Source organism: Neolamprologus multifasciatus, chromosome 9, assembly GCF_963576455.1.
Source record: "Neolamprologus multifasciatus chromosome 9, fNeoMul1.2, whole genome shotgun sequence".
NCBI lineage: Eukaryota > Metazoa > Chordata > Actinopteri > Cichliformes > Cichlidae > Neolamprologus > Neolamprologus multifasciatus.
The window spans coordinates 22,131,520-22,146,389 of record NC_140447.1 but is presented as its reverse complement, the minus strand read 5'-3'; the positions used below and the strand labels follow the sequence as shown (position 1 = coordinate 22,146,389).

At 42.1% G+C, this 14,870-nt stretch overlaps 1 protein-coding gene across 1 annotated transcript in view; it reads left to right on the top strand.

Moving 5' to 3' along the window:
* cyribb (CYFIP related Rac1 interactor Bb) overlaps positions 1-14,870 on the top strand; it is a 40,651-nt gene that overhangs the window by 4,030 nt on the left and 21,751 nt on the right. The window contains exon 2 of the mRNA XM_085171613.1: positions 10,539-10,627. The gene's annotated coding sequence lies outside the window, so the exon portion shown is untranslated. The remainder of the gene's footprint in view (positions 1-10,538; positions 10,628-14,870) is intronic.

Here is a 14,870-nt window from a genome sequence, read left to right as displayed (position 1 = left end):
CATTTATAAATTAGAACGCATGTATTCGCAAACCTTCTATAATCTCTCAGAGCAACTGCAGTCGGTCCAAGTCGGACTGTGACTGTTTGCAGAAAGGTTGCCACCCAGGTGACCTGTGCAGCCACCTTGCGATAAAAGTGGTTGTCAGTGCACAACACCCTCAAGCTCTGGGCGAGCATTTAGTTACCACAGTTGTTCACAGAATGTGAAAAGATTCAGTAGAAACACCAATCAGAGGCAAGGTTGCTGTCCTATTTTTATCCGTGTGACTGAGCTGTTAGCTTGCTCTGAATTAGGAGGTAGCTTTGTTGAGTTGAGTGTGTCCAGTGTTGGATGGTTTTTCGGTTGAGCTGACTTAATGTACGTTTGCTTGGCTAACATGATCTCAGGATGGCGGTGCATGAGATGGGCCCTTTTTCTTCTTATTCCCAGGGTATTTTCATTTATTTAATAAAATATCAATATTTTGTGTCCCTATCTCAATACAATATCACCACGCACTGTATTGGCCCCATTACACTCAGTGTTTTCCTCCATGCAGCTAGAAAAACCTGACACCCTCTAAAGAGTTTTTGCTCTTTCACTGAGGGAAAATAGTCAGGACTGCCATTAACATTATATTTTTGAATATGCATTTACTTACCTACATTTACTCAAGCTTACAATACATCTTTGTTTATCAAATGTCCAAAGGAATATCAGAAAAAGACATCAACGTCTTTTAACTGCAGTAACTAGCACCTTTTGCATTAATTACATGTGGGGCCAATTGTGGTTGTGTGCATAGGCACCTCCTCACGCAGGCCACACGGAGCCAGGAAAAACCCAGACTGTTATGACTAAAATGGGTGAAACCTTGTGGTCCTTCATGCTTCTGCATCAAATTTGGTAGAGAATTCTGACTTAGCTGACTGGTATTCATTCTCTAAAAAGTGTAAAGGTTTTTCCAAATCTCACACCGTTTTGATTATTCTTTTTATATATATATATATATATATGTATATATATCATAAGATTGTTCTTTTTTTGTTTGTTTGTTTTTTACAATAACATAGGTTTAAAGGATTTTTTTTTCAATTTGGGAATTAACAGAGAGAGGACTTTTGTGATAGCAGTCTAATATACCCTCTGATCACATGTGATTGTATTCCTCCCTTTGCATGCCGGCTCACGTCCTTAGATTTGAACTGTCGACTTTGAGTCATTTAGTAGTAAATCCTAACTGTAATGCCCCCTCATTCAGAGCAAGATCTAAATCTATTTTTCTTGCAGTTGTTTGGAACTTGACACTTTATCTCTACTGTTTTGTGGTCTGTTCTTTTGAAACCTCTTTGTTTCTTATGCACTTCCTGCTGCTGTGTTGGCCAAGACAACCTCGGCGAGGGACTTCTCCTGCCTAAATAAACTATTACAAAAGATGTCAAAGGGCACTGCATGCTCCCTGCTGTTCAGTCTGCAAACGGATATATTTAATAGTTTACTGATTAACACACGCTGACTGTATTTCGCATTAAATGAGCACAGAAAGGTGGTCTGAGGCTGCGGAGGTCCTCACTCTGGTTTGTGTTTGTAGCGTTTGGCGGGGACGAGTGATATGCTTTTGATATGTGGCTCTGATGTTTATGAGTCAGTGTGTGTGTGCCAGTTTCTAATCTGCAGGGCTGGCTGTGCTGGTAGACTTGAGCATTCCTCTCAACTTTCTCACTTCCGTCTGTGATCCTGCATCGTCTGAAGCCCAAAACTTGCACATAATGAGAAAAGAGGGCAATCTTGTTTCTTTTTTTTTTATTTTTCTTTTTGCTCCTGTAAGCAGGCATCTGACTGCCTTTAACGGGATGCTCACTATTTCCTGCTTGGTGTATGCACCAGCAGCAGCATCTCCAATGGAAATATGAAGCGAGGTGGACTTTGCCATGAGAAAGTGCTGTTTAAGTGGTCAAGTCTTCTCAGTATTCTTAGTTGTGTTTTTGGACACAGACTTTCAGATGTATGATTTGTTTCCAAGTAAAAATTTCCACTGTTAAAGGGCAAAAAGGTTACATTTGAGGCCTGAGGGGGACGGTGGTGTGTGATAGCTCTCAGTGCTCAAACCAGAAACCACAGTTTGAGTCATACAAGGAAGCAATTTTTACTCTTAGATTTGTGTTATTTTAAGTGTTATTGTCACTGGAAAGGAGTCGGTTAAGTTTAGGGACTAAAATCAACTCAGGTTTAGGAAGGAAAAACTACTCGTTAGGTTTAGGCACAAAACAGCTCGGCTAGGCTTAGGCATTAAATGGTTGTTCTAGACTTAGACTTAAATTGCTCAGTTAGGTTTAGGTTTTATACTACTCAGCTACGGTAAGGCATTTAGGAAAGGAAAAGGAAAACTATTATGTTAGATTAAGGCATTAAATTATTCATGTTGGTTTAAGTAGACTTGTTTAAGTTAAGGCATTGAAAACTACTTTAGGTATAGGCACTCTGTTGGGTTTAGCAAAAACTAAAAGTCATTTAGGTTCAGGTATTACATTATTTGGTTAGGATTAGGTATGAAAAACTACTGTTAGGTTTTAGCAATAAAAATGAAACTAGCTGATTAAGTTTGTAAAGAGCTCGTGGTTTGGGTGAGACTACCGTGGTTCCCACTTTTTCAAAGCTGGTTTCATCGGTTGCCATGGTGACAGGACCTCTCTGAGGAGTCTGGTGTCTTACATGGTGCAGAAGCGATAGACTTACCCTTACAATACATTAGTTTCCTAATTGACATCTTGCCATGAGACTGGGCTGTAGTATACCACATTAAGACTATAAATATCACTGCTCACTCAATGAGAAGGAAAAAGCACTGTGCTCCTACCCCCACATCTTTCACTCATGCACTGAAAACCCCTACAGGCTCACACTAGAGAAAATCTACTTTCACTTCATCCTGCTGCATTGAGAGAAATATTCACGACAAAAGCCACAGTGGGGATTTTTATTTTATTTTATTTTTTTGTGATAACATGTTAAATTCAACAGGCATGAGATTCTCATGCGGCTGCCTACATTTTCAGCAGACGCTCAGAGCAGACGTGCTACCACAGATGGCAAATCAGCATGGTACAAATCCAGTTTTTGCATGAAAGTGTTGCTGTGCTGCCCCCGCACCAAACCTCCATTTTCACATAGTATTAAAGCTGTTATATAAAAACGAGTCGCTCCCACTTTCACCCCAATAGCCTGTACATTGTGTAGTCAGATCTAGAATTTCCTTCTTGCTTCAACCTAATGTAGTATATCTGAATATACATCCTTATGTGAAATAATGTAATGGTGCTTAATATTTTGTTCAGCCAAAATACTCTATTTAGTCCATTAGTCAACAAAAATAATTTTCTCAGTTTTATGGCATTTTAAATTGAATATTTGTGGTGTGGGGCTTAAAAGGAGTAATTTGAAGACGTCCCCTTGGATTCTGGGTAATCTGTAATGGACATTTTAGAAATTTTATGACACTTTATTGATAATAACCAGGGTTTAATGGGATTTGGCATTAAACCCTGGTACTTAGAAGTACGCTTAGAAGTACATTTTGTTAGGTATACCTGTTTAACTGCTTATTAATGCAAATATCTAATCGGCCAGTCACATGGCAGCAGATTTAAACTGAGCATCAATTGGCATGGTTGTTGGTGACAGATGGGCTGGTCTCAGTCTTTTCAGAAACTGGTGATCGCCTGGGATTTTCCCACTTGACAATCTCTCGGATTTACTGAGAAATATCCAGTGAGCAGCAGTTCTCTGGGTGAAAGTGGCTTGCTGATGCCAGAGGGCAGAGGAGAAAGGCCAGACTGGTTTGAACTCAGTTGTAACATAATGTTTAAACCAAGGTATGCAGAAGAGCACCTCTGAACACACAACACATTGAACTTATAGCAGCAGAAGACCACACTGGGTGACCCTCATGTCAACTAACAGGAAGCTGTGGCTACAGTTTTCACAGGGTCACCAGAAATGGACAACAGAAGATTGGAAAAATGTCACCTCATGTGAAGATTCTCGGTTTCTGCCGCAACCTTCAGGTAGCTTTGGAATTTGATGCAAAGGACATGAAAGCATGGATCCATCCTGCCTTTGATCAAAAGTTCAGGCTGGTGCTGGTTGGGATGTACGCAGTCCAATAGAATACCTCTGTGATGTGATGAGACAGAAGATTCTCCTCCAGGATGTGCAGATGATGACAGCAACTTTTTTTTTATACCATCTTGTACCACCAGCTTTTTTAAATTACGATTCTGGCTTTCAAGTATTATGTTTAACAGTTCCCTTGTTAACTCTTTCAAATCAAATCTATGTTATTAAAAAAATCACAATCTAAGTATCTTCTTGGTATCAAAGACATTTATAATGGATCTGTGTGCCAGCGTCTGGTTGCGTGATTGATTGTAGATCCCTGGCACGGTGTAAATATTCCAGTCCAGCAGAGAGGAACGAGCCCTAAACAAGCATTTGTTGTGTCATTTCAGTTCAAGCATCTCCGGCCCGTGTAAGCGATCTGTGGGAGATTGCTTAATGAAATGATTTTCCACAGAGGCTCTGCTGTGCTCTGCGGGCTTCAGTAATTTCAGTCACACAGCCGATATCCCTCGTCAGTCCTCGGCTCTCGCTCGCCAGAGGGAAATGGGGAATACAAGTTGTCATGACAACCCAAGTTTTTATGGAAGATTTATTCAGAGGTGTCGAAACTAACAGCGTGAGGGACAGTTTTAAGTCCCAGTGTCGCTTTCTTCATTTTGGTTCTGGAGATGCTCACAAGTCTTTTGCCGCTCTCTCTCTCCTCGACTGCACAGCCAGCATTTTCCATCCAGGCTCCATCATCACAAGAAAACATCCGCCTTTGAAGTTTCATTTATACAGCTGCAGTATTGTAAAACACACTACACAGGTGAGATTGGAGGTGTTGTCAGTTTTGGAAAGAAAGTTGGAGCTTATGATCACATAATGTCAGTGACCCAAATGTCATGTTGAGTGTAAATGTTTAAAATCTCTAGGTTTCTAAGCACGTCACAAGTTGTTGTTGTTGTTGTTGTTGTTTTTTTTTTTTTTTTTAAATCACTCTGTATTTAAAAAAAATACCCATTTAAGTCCTTCAAACAGCTGTAAGTATTTAAAAAATCCATCTACACCTTGGTAACTTTCCATCCAACTTCTTAAACACTTATTCAGGTAAGGGTTGCTGGAGTACTGGGGCTTATCCCCGTATGTTGTTGGGTGTGAGGTGGGGTTACCCAGTACAGGTCAACAGGCAATCACAGGGCCAACACACTCACATTTGCACCTACAACCGACTTAACCATTTAACGCTTTTCTTTGCAAGCTCCTCTGACTTAACCATTTAACCTAACATGCATGTCTTTGGTCTGTGGGAGGAAGCTGGAGTACCCTCATGGACCCATGAAGGCATGAGGAGGACATGCAAGTAGAGCAGGGCGATATAACTGACGATATAATTGACACTAGACAAAATACTTTGGAGCTCCACAACTTTATTAGTGCAACCCCCCCCCCCCCCCCAAAAAAAAACAAAAAAAACAAACAAAAACCATCAATGCATTTTCACTTCAACAAGCAGCTGTTTTTTATGTGCATTGAAGTTACATAAAAATTTAACAGTGCAAATGCAAATTCCTTGCTGACAGTTTAACCAAAAGGCATTTCCAGTGGAAATTGGCCGACATATCCTCAGCATAACCATGTATAATATCCACAAAACTTAAAAAGAGGTTATACACACACATTACCGTAATACTATGTTGAAGCACAGTACGTGTCACTCTGCGAAGCTCCTGCCAACGATAGCCGTAATGCTCCGACAATCCATCAAGCAGTGTGGTTCGTAGCTTAGCAAAGTCGTACTAAAACATTTGACAGATTTTCGAGTGCCCTGTACCACATAAAATCGTTTCGAGGTCAGTAAACACAACCAGAATTCATACATAAGGCACACGGGCTTATAAGGGGCACTGCCGATTTTCAGAAAAATCAAAGGATTGATTTTAAGTGTGCTGTATTTTCCAAACAACACGGTAATAACGACGGCCCGCTAGCATGCGCTACCAAAAATAGTGCTTTGTTGTGTATCTGACGGATGAAAGCCAAACCAGTTCCACACCACTGAAGTTGGAGCATTTTTACAAACCAATTCTGGTTCATCCGTTTCATTCAATGATCTGCTTTCGCCCTTCTCATTCTCCGCCATGTGCGTATGAAAAGAAAGGCACTGCGCATGCATGTTTTACCCATATTCTATTGCGATATTTCATTTTCTTATCGTTGCCCAACATTATACTGGTATTACCGTGAATGGTATGATATGGCCCAGCCCTACATGCAAGCTCCACACAAAGGCCTCCGATGGCTTAGGCAGTCTAAATATTATTTTACAGCTGAAACATCTGAAGCTCAAAATTGGTTTTATCCATGTGGATGACAACCCGATGTGCTCCAAATCTCACTGATTACCTTATACAGCACATGTTTTAGTGTTTGTAGTGCACACAGCATCAGGGCCACACATGCTGTCCCACATTTATTGAGTCCTTCATGTGGCTGAGTAAAATTAAAGCCAAACAAGAATACATGGTGTGTTAGCTTATTGCTCCTGCAAACCGAGAGAGCACAGTCCAATATGAGTTTGCTACACAAGCACTTATTGTTGGAGCTTTTGTGATCCAACAGCAAAACTGTAATATTTTATACACTGTACAGAACAGACCAATCCAGCTCTGGTATGCAGCGACTCTGCCCCCCTTTTTTGTTTTTTCATAATCAAAACAAGGAAATAAATGAAGGAGCAGGAAGTGAGCACATGGTTAGGAGAAAGCTCGTTGCCATGCCACTCCAGCATGTAGTTTGCTGGAGTTTTGTTTATGTTTGTAACTGGGGTGTAATGAAAATTGCATTTAGCCGCTCCTTCTGTCTTGGTTTTATTTACATTGACCATGTTCGGATGAAGTACCTGTTGGGAAAAGCGTAGCTGCCTCTGAGGTGACTAAAACCCCAAACTGTGACACACCCACATCGGTTAACTGTTAACTGTTTTGTCTCTGATTGCTTTGATTTTATTTTATTCTTTTAAACGCTGCTTGGAAGAGTGAGCAAAGTTGAATCACCGCTCGCACACATGCTCACACACAGCCTGAGTGCGCTGAATGAGCTCATCGTGTGGGTCTTTTCCTGCAGCAGCACTCAAGTGAATGACTGTGTACTTCTGCACTCACAGGTTGAGCCATGCACCTCAAAAGCATGGTGGTGGTTAGAAGAACTGATCTTAGTCATTTGCCCCAGGATAATTTGATTTAATTTACAGGCGAGAGAGAGAGAGAGCGAGCTTGGGCAGCCTCGTATTTATTGTATTAGCTGTAACAAAGCACTATGAAGTAGCATCTAATCTATGTGCTTGACTTTTTAGCCAAGCTAGCAGCTCGCCTGCACTCAGTGCTTTCTTCACACGTAAATGTCTCATCAGTTGAATGGATTCTGATGAAGTTTTGTACAGTCACAACTCTGGCTCTAACACAACCACAGTGATATGTTGGATGATGCCTGGTTCTGCTGGAGGTTTCTTCCTATTAAAAGGGAGTTTTTCCTTCTCACTGTCACCAAGCGCTTGCTCAAAGAGCATCATATGATTGCTGGGATTTTCTCTGTATTATTGTACAATGTCTACCTTAAAATGGAAATGAATTTCTATCCACTAGCATGATCAGACAATACAATCTGTGTTGGGTTAAGCCCCTCTGCACTTTGTGTTTAGTACATGGACTTAACAACTATGTGAGCCACTGATTTATCATCAACATGTGGCAACCCCAGTATCAAGGTTGTGAAATGATTTAAAAATAAATCACTTCACTAGAATTGTTATGAAGAGAGTGGCGATTGTAACATGAGTCTATGGCAGGGGAGGAGAACTCCAGGCCTCGAGGGCATCCTTGATCCAACACAGCTGATTTAAATGGCTAAATTACCTCCTCAAAATGTCCTGAAGTTCTCCAGAGGCCTGGTAATGAACTAATCATTAGGGGTGCAACAATACTGGTATTGGTATTGAACCGTTCGATACAGTGCTTTTGGTTTGGTACGCATATGTATCGAACAATACAAAATTTTAAATTTATTTTATCAACTTTTCTTCTGAGGATGCTGTCTGTGTTGAGAGCTCAGTGGATCTGCGTTCGACTACTCAGCCTAGGCTGCACTGCCGAGCGCAGATCCACTGAGCACAGCGCAGTTGCAACATGGCAACTGCCTCAACAGCCTCCCCCACCCTCATTCAGATCTGGCGTTTGGAACTATTTTGGTTTTCATGTGAAGTATGACCCTGATGGTAAGCGCATCATGGACAAAAGTAAAACAGTATGTCGGATGTGCCAAGCAATGCTCAATTACATTGGTGGCATCTAGTACGTTAGCGCAGTTAGCTCGTTAATGTGCTGACACGTCCAGCCCCATGCACTGGGCGTTCCACGGTAACTCGTTAACGGAGATTTGCCGCGTTATGGCGTTAATGTAATTTTAACGAGATTAACGCTGACAGCACTAGTGGGAACACAACTAATATGACTGCACATTTACACCGACATCATCCTAGTGCAAAGACAAGTGGAAGCAGACAAAAACAACAAGCAGGCATGCTACAAACTTTACCGGAGTCATTTAGACAGCCGTTAGCACATGATTCTCCTTATGGGGACCAGATATGTTTAATATGCTGCTGAGAATATAGCCCAGAAGAAGCGTATAGTATAGCTTTTATTTCTGAAAGAGCCATTTCTCTGTAATAAACTCTCTTTTCCAAAGATGAGTGATTTCTCGATCAGATAGATTAATTTTTTTTAAATTATTTTGTTATTTCAGCAACATTACATTGAAAAACGGTACTTTTGGGTTAAAATATATATTTGTAATTTTAATAAATGACAAATTAAAAAGGCACAAACATTTTTTTTTTTGTATCGAAAAAATATCGAACCCTGACACCAAAGTCTTCAGGCAAGACGTGCTTTAATTTTAATAGTCTGTGGGACTTGTGCAGAATCACAAGTCTAATAGGATATCAAAATACTGTCTTTTTTTTCACTGCCACGCCTCTCTGCTGTAATGTATCTGATTAAATATCCTGCCATGCTGTGTCTTCAGCAGCTGACTTGCACTGTTTGATATTACAGAACCAAACCTTAACTGTAGCACCACAGCTGACATACTGCTCTGCATGATGTAGGCTTAAATGTAACCTCAAGCTATGATTTGGCTGTATGTTGTGACCCTAGCTGTGTTTGGCATGCATAGCAGACTCCCATGATGCCCTGCTACAAATGTTTCCTATGGTATGTCAGCTCTGTTGGATTAAGAGCAAGTCACATTACATTAACGGGGAGAAAAGTAAAATAGGAGAGGCTGTTACACCCCCTTTTTTTCAGGTTCACAAGGATGTATCTTCCTTGTTTAGTCTTATTTTCTTCTTCTCTGGTTTCTCATGTGTAGCTTAGCCCTTTGACAGTGTCTTATTTCATCACGTTTGCCCTCCGCTCAACAAGTCTCTCTCAGGCTTCACTGTTCTTGTGGTTCTGGGGTTTGAAGTCTGATCACATTCATGCATGACCAGCACTGATGCCACCGCTGTGCATTTGTATGCAGGCTGGCGAGAAGAGAGCTGCCTCGGTCTTAATGGTCTCACAGTCTACTGAGCGTGCACTCTCAATCAGGGCTGCATGACTTGTGAAACGAGCTTGTGGCTTGCAGAGACTGAATCTTGAAACTGAGAGTCGTGAGGTTATTCTTTTCTTATTTAGACCTAAGAACCAACCAGACACACAAAATGTGTGCTAAACGTTTCAGTCGCTTCGATTTCTTATTAATGTGGCGGGTTTAGGCGTTTCCACATCTCAATAAAAGGACTCAAACGTGAGTTGGCTGAGTGAGTTGTGCTGTAGTCCTCTTACAGGAGGAAGCGTGGAGTCTTGTAGAAAACCTGAAGTGAATCAGAGGAAGTGTTACACAATAGGAAGTGGTGTGCTTTTTTTCATGCGATTCTGTTTGTTCCATGCTTCTTTTTTTCTCCTTTCTAAAAATTCACTTACTCTGGCCCATATTTCTCAAGGTAGTCGCATTAGGATAGAACAGCCCAGTTATTGCCTATTGTTTGTTTGCATTTTCTCTGATAGTGCTGCGTTTCCTTTTTTGTGTGCTACAGCTCATTTTAAAAGGGAACCCAAAGACAGGCAGTCATTTCTAAAGGGTGTAACCAGTATGTGTGAAGTGTGCAACAGTAGTGTTGTCAAACTTTGGTAAAGTCAAAATGCACAAAATAGTTGCTTAGCTGTGGAGTTTTTTTGTTGTTTTTGTTTTGTTTTTTTGGTGCATTTCAAATAATTTAGTTGAACTTTGTCTGCAGGAGGAGCAGTGATGCCACGTCTTGTTATCTCTAGTTGCGGATGGTTTTTTTTTTAGGATTTTTTTCAAGCTCTAGATTGTAAAGTTTTATGTTTTGTTGCTGTTGATCTTTGTTTCAGAGGCTGACCTCTGCTGGAGGACTGTGACCCCGGGGCCACCTGCCAGGCCGGGCCTCCCTGTTCCTGCCAGACACACAGCTCCACTGCTGGTAAGTCCTAAAAGATGCTTTTCTGTTGATGTGCTAATGAAATAGGGAAAAACTGGAACGATTCATAATAATTTAAACTTTCAATGACAAATCTTTGTGCCGTGTTGTGGCAACATGTAAACACAAAGCAGGAAATTCACACTGCAAAGCAAATGCGTGTCTGGACAGTGCTCACTAAGTCGGACTGTTCAATGTTTATATTAGCTTTGAACTTCATAATGCACGATAGTATGTGGTTATTTCCATTGGAACAGTATAAAAAGCCCACTCAAAGTCCGCAAGTTGCACACGTGCATCATTTTCATCAATGCAAAAATTGAAGCTATTTTTATCCTCAGCATCTTTCTTTTCCCACCCCTGATTACCATCTGCTTATCTGCTGTTATTTTGTTTGCATGTCTATTTATACCTGCACATATTCACAACTGATATGTTTCCTTATTTGCATTCACTGCAGGTGCTTAAAGGCTTTTGAGATCACCATAAATACTGTCGTCATTCATTTGTGTAACTATATTTTTCCAGTTGTTTAGGTCATTGGCACATACTGAAGCGCGTTGAATTGAATGGAAGCATTTCCCTAAATAGAGGCTGAGTCAGTTCATTTTGCTTTCTTTCCACTGCTAGTGTTTTTTTTCCGTGCTAATGTGGGATCAGTATAGGTGGGAGAAAATTCAGTTAGCTGCAGTTTCTATTACAAAGGCTTCAATCACAAACAGAAGTGGCATACTTTGCATTCTCAGGCCAGATCTCAGGGTAAATTGATTATAAGGCACATTTATAAGGGAAAATTGAGGCCAGGTCACTAGGTGCTTGAGTTTCTGTGTCTTTTCACCTCAGACTATCCCAATTTAACAAATCTCTGAGCATAAAAGTGCATTCACTCGTAAAAATAATTAGAAAATCTTCACCATTTATCTTCTTGTCGCTGGTGGAAGAGCTACTGCTGTAATGGCCCGTGTTCATAAAATTTCAGCCTACTTTTCTGACAACCATCACCTCATCTTATTGACGTTTAAGCATTAGTAGCTCTCTGTGCATAAATACAGACATGTCATTATGTAAGACCGCCTGTGGTGCACCTATGCCTATTGTAGTCCTAATGTGCAGTGCTGTGGGTGTATGTGTAATGCTGGTACAGGAAATGAAATGCATTGTGGGCCATAAAAAGGAGTTGAGTAATGTAGGTGCTCCCGGCTTCCTGTCCCCCCCCCATCAAAGCCAGAGTGTTTATATAACCACAGGGCACGGGGTCACGGCTCCCGTGATGAGCTTGGCAGCTCTGGTGTTGGACGGTGTTTAGTAGTTGGTCAAATGTGGACTCAAACTCACTCCTGGTGATTTTAGACGAATATTTTAGTGCTGTGTCGTTCATCTCTCCCTGCTCGTATGTGTGCCCATCCCTGTTGTATTTTCCTCTGTGTCTCCTTGGAGATTGTTACCATGCCACACAGCTATCATTTGATTGGCTCAGCTGTGGAGCTGGAATGCTAGGCTGCTTTGACAGCTAAGCCTCAGGTGGTTCATATATAGGATTGCTAAGTCAGTGTGTGTCCCCATGTGAGGCTTGTAGTGCGTATGTGTGTGTATAGGCTAATGCTTCTGCGGTGCCTTATTGAGACTCAAATCTATTCTCTTAAATCGGCCTGAACGGTTGCTATTTTGGCTGCTGTGCAGTATACGACCCTGCAGCAGTGCAGGGGAACAAACATGTGATGGACTATACTTGAAGAAAGGGAATGAGTTAATGCAGCAGCCTGAGGTCTGTGTGGAAAGATGCAGGGCGGATTAACCCTGCTTAAACCAGGGGGAGGGTGGTAGCCATAGATGAAGCTGTTCTTGGCTCTTATAATTGGATCAATACTGCCCCCAGCTGGTGAAGCCTTGAAGTGTTATTGTTATGGACATGAATGCAAAATATGTGTAATTGTTTTCTATATATAGCTCTAAACTTGCACTAAATTACAGATAGATGCTGTTTTTTGACCAGTTTAAGTGATTCAGCTGGTAGATCACATAATAAGCTGTTATTATTATTATTTTTAAATACTAAATGAATATCAGTTTCTCCACTCCTGACTCAGCATATGGAAGCTGTTCTGGCCTCCTGCTCTCAGCCAACCCCACCCTCTGAGTAGGTCATTTGAGATGATGCGTCTGAAAGGGTGTAATATGTAGAGTGGCTCGTTATGTCAGTTAAAAGCTCCCAGCTCCTCCTAGGTTATCTATTATTTATGCCGCTGGAGGCTTGACGCCGTGTAACTTCCTGCCCAGGTTTTCCGTCAGGAAGCTCGCAGACTGCGGCCATACGCGCCAGAAAAACTGAACATCTGGAAAGCTAGTTTTAAACTTGGAACTGACATATATTATTTCTATTTCTTGTCAATGGAAATAGTGTCATTTTTTGCCCAAGAGATATGGGAGCGTTTATCCTTAAATAGTTGTTAACACCGGATGGCGCCGTTGGATCAGGCATCGGACCTTCTCTCCAACTTAGTAAAATGAAATTTGCAAGCCTTGCAGAAGTATTCTGCAGGGTTTCCATCAAGACAGTTTACAGTATAATCAGTTTATTGTAAATATTCCCACCTGTTTGCATTTGTAAAAGTAAACAAAAAGATGCATAAATGTGCCGGTACAAGCTTTGGGAGTGGCTCTCATCCTTCCTGCCTTCTCTGCACAGCTGCTTTCCTCCTCCAGATGGCACTCGCCTCCTACTCAATATAAATGTCAGTTCTCTACAATCTGACACTCATCATCACTCCCAAACCTCCTCTGTGCCCCACCCAAAATCCTGTTGGGGTAATATTCTGCAGGAGGAAAAAAACATGCAAGGATTATGTTTGATTCTAAAATTGAAATTAGGCTTAAATTGGAAATCCATCTCTTCCCGAATGCTTTTGTAAGTAAGATTAAAAGATGCCGCTGATGTTGGTGAGTCAGTCAAAGGTCAGGCAAGTAATGATGGTTTGGGGTGGGGTGGGGGCGTTGTTTCTGCAGAGGAACGACGGAGAATGTGTGTGAATGGATTTAGGAGGAAGATGCCCTGAGGGAGGTGGCACTTAGAACAGGACAGCGAGTCAATGCTTGCCCCCCTCCCCGTTAATGATCTCCTCACACATACCAGGAAGAAGTCAGAGGACTCTCAAGGGCAGAGTGGGAGGGTGTGAAGGGCCTGGCTCTGAGGTGGCTGGAGCAGAAAATGAAAAAGTAAATTTATATGAAAGATGATGCAAATGTCACTGAGCCTCCTGATTTGAATATTTTTAAAATAAGGAGGATTGATCTGAAATTAACATCATCCAGCTTGTGAGCCCTGCTCTCTCTCTCTCTTCCCTGTCTGTTGGTGTGACTGAAGAGCGGTACTAAGAGCCTCTCCACAGAGCTCAATGAAGCCCGCGTTTTAGCTGACTCTGGTGCATCTGCCTGTTGCCATGGTTTCCATCTTTCATCAGGTGCCGTCCAGAAAGCAGCGCTTAGCAGAGGATGAGGTGCTCCCGCTTTCATCCTTCCTCTCTGATCTGCTTCTCTGGACAGAACGGCAGTTTTCATAACTGAGTTCGTTACAGCTGTTGGCGACAGGGGATGTTTTTAGCTGGAGAAAGACGAGACGGCCGATACCGGATGTCACCTCAAGTGACGCCGTCTGTCTTCCTGTAGGTTTGTTTTGATTTGCCCCAAATCTGGGTGAGTGGGGTATTAGCCGATGTTTACGCGGGTGCAACAATACAGAGGCGTGGCTACGAGTTCAGAGAGTTCACCCACATAAACAAACAAATCGTAGCCTGCCCCCGCTGCTCCTCCCTTTTTCTTGTCACCTTGCATCCCCCCAAGCAATTTTTAGTCAGCTGGGTGAGATCGCTAGGAGATAGTTGGGGTGGGTGGGGGGTGAGGAGGAGATGAGTTGGGGGGGGGGGGGAAATGGGGACGCATGCCAGTCCCATTTGGGAAGTGCTCCCCCATTTTCTGCCTGTCGAGTCAGGCCAGTGTCAGTGAGCTCCGGCGGGTCCAGGCCTGGCCGAGTGGGCTAATGCGATGTGGCGTGTCACCCGGGGAATCTAGGTCAAGTTTAAAGCTGCCTAGTTCTGCCCGCCTCTGCCGCAGTGTGACGCTTCAAATCCCTCCCCTTCCACGCACGCAATAATATTCAGCACGCATCCATACCTGCACTTTTATTTTGCATTTGTTTTATATTTTAATCATTTCACCCTGATCAAAACGAGCTCTGCAATTCCTGTTACAG